This window comes from Cydia pomonella, chromosome 1 (assembly GCF_033807575.1).
Source record: "Cydia pomonella isolate Wapato2018A chromosome 1, ilCydPomo1, whole genome shotgun sequence".
Classification (NCBI taxonomy): domain Eukaryota; kingdom Metazoa; phylum Arthropoda; class Insecta; order Lepidoptera; family Tortricidae; genus Cydia; species Cydia pomonella.
The window spans coordinates 17,978,993-17,990,474 of NC_084703.1; the positions used below are offsets into that span (position 1 = coordinate 17,978,993).

General features: G+C 36.9%; 1 long non-coding RNA gene across 1 annotated transcript; it reads left to right on the forward strand.

The window, feature by feature from the left end:
• Positions 1–11,200, forward strand: LOC133517309 (uncharacterized). The gene is made up of 4 exons (XR_009799356.1): positions 1–4,787; positions 5,007–5,115; positions 7,048–7,149; positions 9,548–11,200. It is a non-coding gene; the product is annotated as an uncharacterized LOC133517309 (long non-coding RNA).
• The last annotated feature ends 282 nt before the right edge of the window (positions 11,201–11,482 follow it).

The window sequence follows — 11,482 nt, forward strand, 5'->3', positions numbered from 1 at the left end:
GACCTCCGGATTGCAAGTCGAGTCGCACGCTCTTACCGCTAGCCCACCAGCGCTATGGGCTAGCCCAAGGGAGTTATGGATTGTGAAAAAAAGCTATAACTCCCCAGGGAGTTATAGTTTTCTTTTTCAAATTCTGTCACTAATTCATACGAATAATGTAGGTTTACCTTTAAAATACTGATATTTCTAATTCAATATTTTTGTTTATGTTTAATAAATTAAATTCATTATTTTAATAGCCGTTTAAAATATTTTTACACAATTTTCAATCGTGGCTGAATGCCAGATAGGTCTGTGCTTACGATGCCTAACAATGTCAATATGGCGGATGAATGTTTGAAACATCACCGTATTTAAGAATAATTTCGCTAATTTTTTTTTCTTAACAACTGTGATGAAAAATATTGTGTGGAACACCGGGGGTAAGAATATTGCAAACTTGGGTCTTTAATTCCCTCCAGCTTGCGGCTGTCGGGAATTATCACCCTCGTGTCCAATATTTAACTTACCCCACCTTGTTGCACAATGTACTAAATTCTTTTAAGTACCTGTCATTCAAGATCAGCATGAAATGTACAATCTACCAGCTAGCATGGAAAAACAACTTAAGACGTGTGGTGTATTACAGTCACTGTCACTCTCAAGGGTAAAATGAAATAAATAAAGCTAAGAAGCTTTTTAGGCAGGTGTGTGGTATCAAGTTGTGTCTCAGCTGTAAAAATCTTAGATGGTTGGCAGTCCTCAACTGTGCGTTTCTCCAGAAACTTCCTGCCTCGCACAGCTAAACTGTGGAATGAACTGTCGCCTGCGGTATTTCCGGAGCGATACGACCTTCAAACATTCAAGAAAAAAGCGTACTCCCATCTTAAAGTCCGGCAACGCACTTACAACCCCTCTGGTGTTGCAGGTGTCCATGGGCGGTGGTAATCGCTTACCATCAGGTGATCCGTCTGATCGCTTTCCTCCTGTAACATAAAAAAAAATCGAGTTGGAAAAATCGATCTAAGTCAATGCAATCAAATTATCCTACGTATGTTTGTGTCGCATATTTCATACAAAGATCCAAATTATAAAACCTAAATGTGCTTCTCGCTGACGGAAACCAAGAATAAGTCATGAGAAATACGAGTAACTTCAGGTTGCTACACCTTGTTTTTATTGAATTCCGTTAACTCCGGGGTATGGGGTTATGGGTATGTACGTTTAAGGAACCTAATACCATAGTTAATTTAAAAAAAAATATATAAAAAGTAATTAAATGTTGCATATAGCGTTATTATAACACGGGCATTACATTTAAATAAACCAAACAATTGAGAAATGTGACATATCAATGTCATTTCGAACAACAATCGTCCGAGATAGTATTTACGTTTAGTAGCAAATGTACACACTCGTACTAAACACTGGTCAATATGTAAACAGGCCCTAAGGTAAGTGCATACGCTCGTAAGTGCCTTATGAGGTAAAAATAAATTATTGATTATCTCCGAAATGGAGTTAACTAGAATAACGGTGTCTTTGAGAAAGTTACTTAATTTAAGCTCAGAAATGCACCCTTCAAATTAACGGAAAAAACACGTTGTATATTATAAAATAAATTACAAGTAAAATAACAAAAACCAATAACTGTACATCAGTATACTTATTTGACGACAAAGTTATCTATGCAGTTTGTAACCATGACGGTGTATGGGAATAACCTGCAAGGTTAATGTTGTACTACTCTTTATTGGCACACCTCAGTAAAAAGATACAAAAGACCCACCTTACCTACCTTGTACCTTGATACAAAAAATATTATCATATTCCTAAAAGTACTTATTCGTTGCATCAGTAGGGCCGGCAAATTCTCAAATAACACAGGTAGTCTGACACATGTTATTATTAAGAGTAACATGTTATTACCAACAAAAGGTAGGTACTTACTAACGTATTGCTGAATCACTCCCAAAAGTCCAGTAATTCCGAAATCAGACTCTAAATATAAAATTAAAACCAAATGAGTTGAGTGTCTTAAAATACAAGCTTATAAAAGTTTTGACCAAAAAAATAAGTCATTAAATACAAAACTGTTCCAATTTCAAAAGATTAAAACCGAGTCATCCTCGCGTTTCCCCCGTCGAGAATCTCTTTCGCCGCCGCACGAAATTTATGAAATTTAAAAAAGTTTTCTCCTAGCGGGGAAAAATGTGATTAAATATGTTTTGTTCAAGAGCAAGACATTAAAGCGATGTTAAGGGTGTGATAATGAGGGCGTTGATAAGCGTTTATTAGCCGGCGAGCGGCGATCCCGAGAACGGCTCCCGTGGCGAGCGCTATCTGGGGGAGTTAAATCATTTTAACGTAGTTTGCGATGAAGACTTTTACGAAAAAATGTGTTGTGACCTTATATTTTGGCTTTTAAATTGCTTGCCTGTTGTAATTATATTTTGTATTACCAATTTAGATCTTATTTTTGAAAGGTGATCGAAGTAGTATCACAAATAGGCGGTAGGTACGAGTAATACCTACCTACATTGAGGTAGGCAGTAGCATCATCGTCATCATCCTCTTGTACAAAGAGAGGAGGCCTTGGGCCTTGGTCCAGCAAGCAGTAGAAATGTGTGATTAGGTAAGCAAAAACGAAATTTCACTTTTTACTATTTAAACACAGATACTTACTAATACATGTTAAAAGGCGAATCTACTAAGTATAGATAGACAAACACGTTTCTGGTGATCTCTAAGGTACCTACCACTGCAGAAGTAGAAATTCTTTTCGCGCACTAATTGTTAAAAAAAGTACAAAATATTTGCATCATCTGGCACAGTTTCTGAAAGTTGGACAAGTTCAATTTCAATATGAGATATGTCGTTTGGATCACGGTATTAGCGCGGGATAATCTAACGGCTATAACAACAGCACCACGGCGATCAAGGGCGACTCCGACGTGCGCCGCTCACATCATCGAGCCACGAGTTCCGATGGATGTGTCCATTTTTTTTTTCGAATAAATGTGACCGCGGCGGGCAAAACATCCCATTTTGTCGTTTTCCATAAGGACGCCTTGACAGGTTATTCGTATAGAAATCAAGCAAACCTCGTCATTATCGCAAGCGACAAATTGGGACGTTATGCCGGCCGCGGTCACAAATATGGACGACGCTTTTGATATCAAGTAGAAAACCTCCGTGAGACTAAAAACACAAAAAAATGATAGGTCAAATTATATATCGGCATGTGTGGATCCATTTCACGGATCGTTATCAAAGAGCTCTGTGTAACCGAAGTAAGTAATATTACTTAATTTAGTATTTGAGTTTGTTCGAAACGTAACTTCCGAGAACCTGTGTTCAATAGGTAAAATGGTAAATCCTACTTAGATATACCTTCTGCGATCTGCTTAGTTCTGAGTAAACAGCGTGTATCTTCTTCCCCGTGTTGTTCCGGCATTTTGCCATGGCTTATGGAAGCATGGGCCCTAGGCTTGACAACTAATACCCATAGTTTTTTACGAAGTGACTGCCATCTGACCTTCCAACCCAGAGGGTAACCTAACTTTATTGGGATTAGTCCGGTTTCCTCACTATGTTTTCATCACCAAAAAGCGACTGGTAAATATCAAATGATATTTCGTACATAAGTTCCGAAAAATTCATTGATACGAGCCGGGGTTTGAACCAGCGACCTCCAGATTGAAAGTCACACATCGCAGTCGCACCACTAGGCCACCAGCGCTTCCAAGTTGTAAAGGTCAGATTAATTTTTTGAGTTATGGAATATTAAGGGAATATTTGTTTACTTTGTTCGTCTTAATAAGGTAAAATATTTCTAGTTATGCGTGAAGGTTATATAGCATTTAATTATGAGTTTCATTTATTTTAACTAAAGCTAGAGGATGGCCTCTGGCAACATGCTAATACCTGTTTTAGGAATTCCACCAGAATTCATGTCTTACGTAGGTATTTGTTTTTGGCGGAACAAAATAAGGTCATATGCGTATCTGGTAAAAACACTTCTGGCCTTCGCGTATATAAATTATGCGTAGGTAATTTGCTTTTCTGGTGATATGTGTCTGAATAGTAGTTTATGTGACTGCTACATAATAAAAGGCATTAAAATACACGAGTATGGGTTTAAGAGTCGAACGAAGTGAGTTCCTTAGTAGGATCACACGAGTGTTTTAATGCCTAATTATGTACAGTTACATACACTATTTTATCTACATACACATTATAAACTTTCTATGATATATTAACTAACCCAAATTATAGGGCAACGTTGCTCTCTTGGCGGAGCTCGCGGATATGTGGTGGCGTCACCGAAATATTTTTATCGCTCATTTTACACGAAACTTTTGCTATAGTTACTTTAAAAACAACAAAACATATTATTTTTTTACTTAAAACTAATTAATAGATAAACTGTACGTCAAATGGCGGCAAATGAAAACTTTTTTCACGCATGTCATGCATTCGTAGCTTTTTTTAAATTCAGAGACAAACTAGAGTCGAGGGGCCTATTTCCGTATCATTCGATACAAACTAACATGCGAGATACGTCAAAAATGTATCTAATTGACATTTCATTTCGAATAAAAAGGCATCTCGGCTGATATTAGAATAGAGGTCAAATGTAATTGCTTTTTTTTCACAGATGTTTCAAATTTGAAATCATAACCAAATCGATTTTGATGTAGTTATGAAGCAATTAGAACATAAGAAATTTGTTGTAACAAAACAGTTTATCGTAATGTTCGCCATTATTTACGGATTTTGAAGGCATCATCGAGGGTTTATGATAGGTTTGTAGATAAATATGTTAACGGCACCAATCATGGAACATTTAAGAGAAAATTTGGATTGTTTTTGATATTTCACCGACACCTGTAAAATTTCTACCGCTTTACACTTTAAAAGTTGAAAGTCCAATTCGTCCTTTATGTTTTCTATGTATTTAATGAAAGCTACTGCAATTGGTTTCAATATTATTACCCAATTAAAACCGTGATTTTTTGTTCCAGTCAATGGCGCCATTCATTTTCAAAATAACAAATATCAATGAAAAATTAAACTAAGCAGCGCTTTGGCTCTTGTTTATGGTAAAATGTTGCCAGCGATTAAAAACTGATGGTAAATACTTGTTTTACAGGATTTGTCTATACCATTCCATTACTGGTGCCTGTTCCATTCCACCCCTAGTGTTTACTATAGGTAAAAATGTAATCATTTATTATAACATGTAAGCATTACCGCTGTAACCATTTGGATGGAAAAAATATTGAGAAAGATTTTTTTTTACAAAAAAACTCTAAAGATTGGGCGACTGAAATGTTCCATATGTGTTTCTAATGTAAAGCCACACCACCCAAAAAAAATACAAACCCAAAAGGAGCTAATTTAGTATGCCACGTCCAAAGTTCTGTGTTCCTTGTTTGATGTCAGTTGGGGTGTTAAGTTGCGGGCTAAATCCCGAGCGATGCGGTCACAGGTGCGCGCGGCGCTCGGCGGCTTAGCGCCGCGCCACGCTCCAATACCAATCTGCTGCTCGATCCAAATGCACCCCAATAACCATAACATTTTCCTAAAACAAATGTTCCAATCATAACAATCTTGTGTAAAAGAGTAACTAAAAGTAGTGCAGTATTATGGTTTAAGTGTTTTCGACAGTGAAACTAAATTAATGGAATGTTTCTATACATGGAGGAATACTATTTAGATTACTTAGCGGATTCATCTAGAAAGTCACTAACCGTTCATCACATGTCCTTTTTAGAATTTCGTAGTCACCTAGAAACCGTTTATAGTTTCGTATTATTCGTCTGTTTGTCCGTCCGCGGCTTTGCTCCGTGATCGTTTGTACTAGAAAGCTGTATTTGGCAGAGATACATGAATCATGCATGACGACAGAATGGTAAAATATTAAATAGTAGATTTTTTTCACAAAGTTGATATTTTCTAAAATAATCGCTCTGAAAGAAAAAAATATGTGTTCATTTAAACCAGGTGTCCAAAAATTATGAAACAAAGCGACCATGATCGGTCCAGCCGTTTTTTAGTTATTGGCGTTATTGCAAATGTCTTCTCTTAGTAAAAATACGTACAAACCACTGCGATGGTATTTATTTCCTTAGTCCCTTATGCTTGTAATGTGCATGATACCTATTTATTTAATAGGCCCCGTTTGGCCTGTTCTGGCAGAATGGTAACTACGAAACCCTACACTGAGCATGGCCCAACAAGCTCTTGGCCGATTTTTATAACTTATTGTCGGTAAAGCGCCAATTCATGTATGAAGAACCTTTGAAGGGAACAAATTAGTGCGCTCTCGAAAGTTAGCGAATATTATATACATATAGCAATTTCAGTTCAAAAAGTTAACGCGTAGTTACGGCGATATCTATAACACCTAAAATAAAATTAGTAAAAAAAAATATAAGGCCGCAACTACATGATCATAGAAATTGGATCATAGATACCTATACCTTGGAGTTATTGAAAAATGACAAACCTATTATGGTGTAATTTAACGAATTCAATGTAGGTATATGATCATAATTGTAGGATTACTGTCAGATTACTCCCTTATAATTATGTATATGAGCATTTCTATGATAGTGTAATTGCGGCATAACCCATGCGATATATTATCGACAAATTCGATGGCCAGAAATGTTCTTAGCTTTAACCATGTTCCGGGAAATGGCAGACCTTATTCTATGAGTAGTAGGTATTACTACTTACTTACGTATATCATAATGTCATAAGCCGTGTTACGGTATATTTACTTCTTAATTTGTTTCATATCAAAATGTAAACTGATCGTTTCATTAAAAAAATGCTTACTTAATTGCGAAGCAATTGTTAATCCAAGAATTAGGAACAGATTGAATGTTACCAACCCGTGTCCCTGATCGTCCCGTCTCCAGATTAAAGCTCAGCCATAAAACATGTCGAGCACAATTAGTGTTCTAAATTTCAATTTGATTGGTGTAATTGCACCTCTTTACAGGAACAGCGGCACAGTTGTTATTAAGCGTTTCTAATTTAATATCATTTGCATAGACGTGACCGGGCGCGCCGCGGGGAAACGTGGTCGGCTTTTTGAACCGACGTCTGACGTCATGGATGGATGTAATCAGTAACAGGCGCGGAACGATCAATTTGGTAAGTGTAAAGTAAAACTGAACGATGACCATCAACCTACATAGTTAAATCAATGAAAATTGTTTCATTGAGGACTTAAAAAATATTTTAGTAAATGTTACATTTTATTTAAAATGAAATATATCAAAATTATACGTAACAATCTACCAAGTAAGTTTTTAGATATTTCCCATATATATTTTGTTCAATAGATATGACCTATTTAAGGAATTTTTCGTTACTTAAACATTAACTTACGTCAATGGTAAGAGGAGAACTGAGTAATAACATTGAATAAGATCGCGATTTTTTTAAGTTAAGCAAGTCATTGCTCTGTGGGTACCCTGGTAAATGAATATTTGGTGGGTGCCGTGATTAGTTGGAATTTGCAAAAGTATCTGTCAAATTAATTGTGTCGGAGGTCGGGCGCGGTGGGCGCGGGCTTGGCGAGGGGGTTCTCCCTGTCACAGATACAAATCGCGCGGATTTACGCGCACTCCAGCCCCACTGGAATTTATCCGACGCTTCTATTTACGTATCCTTTTATTTGTTTCGCTCCTATTAGTCCCGATAGAGAATTTTTATGTTTGCATACCCCCGACGCCTGCCCTCGTAAAGCGGCGACTTGTGAACACTTTACAGCGACGATAACACAATTTTCGAGCAAGCGATCTGTTTATCGGATTATGGAGCTATAACTTAACGGCGTTGTTGAAGTAAATATTCGCGTCTCTAAAGCTTAGAGTGACTAATTACGACCGTTTGTTGCCGCGGTCCAGGTGTGTTGACAGGACTAATCCGCCCGTTGCCGTGCGGCCTGGGCTGCCAGCTTGTAGGAACTTGTCAAGCTTTACTGCCCCATACGATGTTTGATATTAAGTAAATGCTCGTACCTAATAAAATATTTCGTTCCGGACTGATATATTACTATTTATAAAAAACAAAGTGCTATTATAAAAGTACACTAGAGTAGGTAACCCGTTTTGTGTCTAAGTTAGTCTTTCATTATAAAAAGAAATATAGGAGCATCACAAACGAGCTGATATTATCAGAAATATCTATGACTAAGGAACAAAATCAGATATTGTTTATAACATAGCACCTGTATTTTCTGTTGAATTTCTTCGGTTCCTGATACGAGCAGCCTATGTGTGGTACGCCATACAGTGGAAACAGTGGAAAGAGTAAACATTCTCGCAACCGAGCAATCCAGTACCTAAATAAGTATAATAAATAAATAGAAAAAAAAAAAAGTATATATCAAGAACCCAGCACTTTATTTTAGGCCTCTGCCTATTACCTCTCTGACCAATCATCCTCACAATTTAATAAAATATACTTCCTTCAACTAAAATACGCCCTTAATATATTTTCATTAAAATGTATATGTTACGGGTAATGTTAGAAGGTTAATTAAACTCAAGCTTACCCTGATATGTCTAGTATTACCCAAGCCTATTGCTTTGGGTAAATTCCGAAAATTTAAACAACATTAATCTGTATTCGGCGTTTACCTGTAGACATCTAGATCTACCCTACAGGCTTGGGTAACACTAGCTAAGGTAAACTTAAGTTTACCTAGGTTTGCAATGCCTTAGTATTACCCAAGCCTTTTGGGTAAAGTCCGAAAATTAAATCATATTTAATTTGTATTCGGCGTTTACCCGTATACATCTAGATCTACCCCACACTGGGAGAGTAATATCAGAACTGATGATGCAATACCTAACATTACTCAGCCAGTGCTGGGTAGACCCAAGAGGTATACGGGTAAAAACCGAATACTAATCAAAGTTGATTTCGTTTTCGGGCTTTACCCAAAAGGCTTGGGTAATAAATACTAGGCATACCCAGGTACACTTAAGTTTATTTAACATTCTGGCATTACCCGTATCATATACATCGCTACCCATATCGTCTGACAACTTAGGTATCTCGGGGCAGTTACACGAACTTTGATGCACTTGGTCGATAAGTCGGTACCTAATATAAATTAACTAAAGGTAGAAAATCTATTTATTAATTCTTATAGGCCAGTCAAAGATGATGTTTAGATGGAACCTAATGTTTATGCGGAAAAAAGTAGCTACAAATATAATTATAAACATGTGCACTTTAAGAGGGAAGTATACCATGTGATCGTCAATACAAAAAGAGTAAACGTTTACCCACTTCTATATATTTTCCTTTCTCCATGTATTTTGTGTATGTTATTGACACAATGAAAAACTAGATTTATTGGTTATCCTTTTTTATCAATATTTGCTAAACAAAAAAAAAAGCATTTTTTTTTTAAATAACAGCTCAATATTAATATATAACCAAATACCAATAAATGTACGAAATACCACAACTAATAACTTATTTACTACAAAATTAAAAAGGCTATTAATTCAGAAAGCCTACTATTCTGTTGCAGAGTTCCTGGAGGATAAGTATCTATAATGGAAGACTTGTTATCACCCCATTACATTTGTTTTAAGAACTAGCTTTAAGAATATTTTTGAAGTATATACTTGCTATACCCTGTCCGGGTCCATGTGATACTTTAATCTTTTGTAACAACATATGTACCATGGTTTGCAATAAAGGAAAATAAAATAAAAATAAAATAAAGCGAAACGTATAAACCTTGAATATATTATGCTGAAGCGATTGATATGAAAATCAAAGTGATTTGTTAAGATTTATTTCGTGGAAACCGTTTTCCCTCGATAATTACCTATATTTCAGTAGATTCGAAAAGCTATTTAGTCTTCCTTACATATGCATTGACAGTTTTAGCCACAGCTCGGTGTAGAGAGCGTAGGATCGGCGAGATCCAGCGTGCAAACATTTAAATTAATGTAATAAAGAGGCGCGAAATGCGCGGCTTTCGGGGATCCGTGGATTAGCGTCGCGTGTTGGTGGGTAGGTACATACCTATGTACTGCTTGTGTGCGGAGTGCCGAGCGGCGGGCGGAAAACGAGCGGCCTATAATTGATGGCTAAATAAGTATTTTAAATTACAACTAATTATTTTCCATCGTAATTTCACGGAAATGTACGAACGTATCTTGCTATTTCAGTCAGTCTTAGTATAAAAAGTACTGTGGTTGACTGGAGTAGCATGACAAATACGAACGTTTCCTAGAAAATACCATACCATATTGTTCATTGGTTGAACCATAGGTCCAAAAAATATGAAAAAAATCTTGGAAGTAGAGCTTAAGAAAGACATTAGATGAAAACTATAGCGGATATGATCAGTTTAGCTGTTTTTGAGTTATCGCAAAAAGTTTCCCCTTCATAGTAAAAAGACGTACACCCACAGTTCATCCCTTGGTTAACAATCTACCATACTTTAAGCTTCAGTTTAGCTTATTGTGACGGAAGAGTAACTACGGAACCCTACTCTGAGCATGGCCCGACATGCTCTTGGCCGGTTTTAAAGACTAGAATTATGTAGGTAACTTTAAAACGACTAAGAGCCGTAAAATCATGAGCAGTATGTTTATCAAATTGTCAAACAACTACCTACGTAAAACCTTTTTTTTGGGATCAGTGTGTGTGATAGTGATGTAGACTATGAACTTAGATAGTAGGTAGTAGTAGTAGGTACATTTTAGAAAGCCATACAGTTAATCGAAACTTACATTTTCATCACATTACGGAAACTGCTTTACTGATTTTAACCTAACGAGGCGACGAGCTCGTTAGAGTATAGGTAGGTGCAAGGTACTAATGGTCAATAAGTGATCAGGATGGAATCGGCAAATTGGCCGGTTGCGTATAAATCTGGCCGCTGTCGCCGAGGCTTAGGAGTAAGCCCGCCCCTGATAATGGGGTTAACACGTCGCCGCGACTTAAAACTCGTTCCCCAGCGCTATTTACGACACCGCCACCGCATAAGTTAGCCGGCCGACTTCATATTTCATTAACCGTGATATCGGTGGTACACGTAAGTAAAGGACTGCACAAGCACTTGAAACATCTTATTACTTGTAATGCAAACCTTTTCATAAGCAATGAATGATAATTTTTTAGTAGTTTCACTTTCATCAACGACTAAAATATTTTTACTACAGCCGTTCTAAGTGTGGCCTAAGCCGTAAGAGTGGACTTGCTGAGAACGGCTGTAAAAAAAAATCACACTATTTTTAAAAACCAGGATTATTCCCGCCGTTAAGGGTAGAAAATAAATAAACAAAACAAGAAAAATGAGAAGGGCCAAGGGCCAAGTCTAGGAATTTTTGAAACGTACACACTTTTACTTATAATCTAGACGCACGCAAACTGTCAGACAAGTTCGCAAAAAAAAAGTCGGACGGCTGTTTTGTACAAAATACAAGTAGTTGAGGGCGTTATGGCGCAT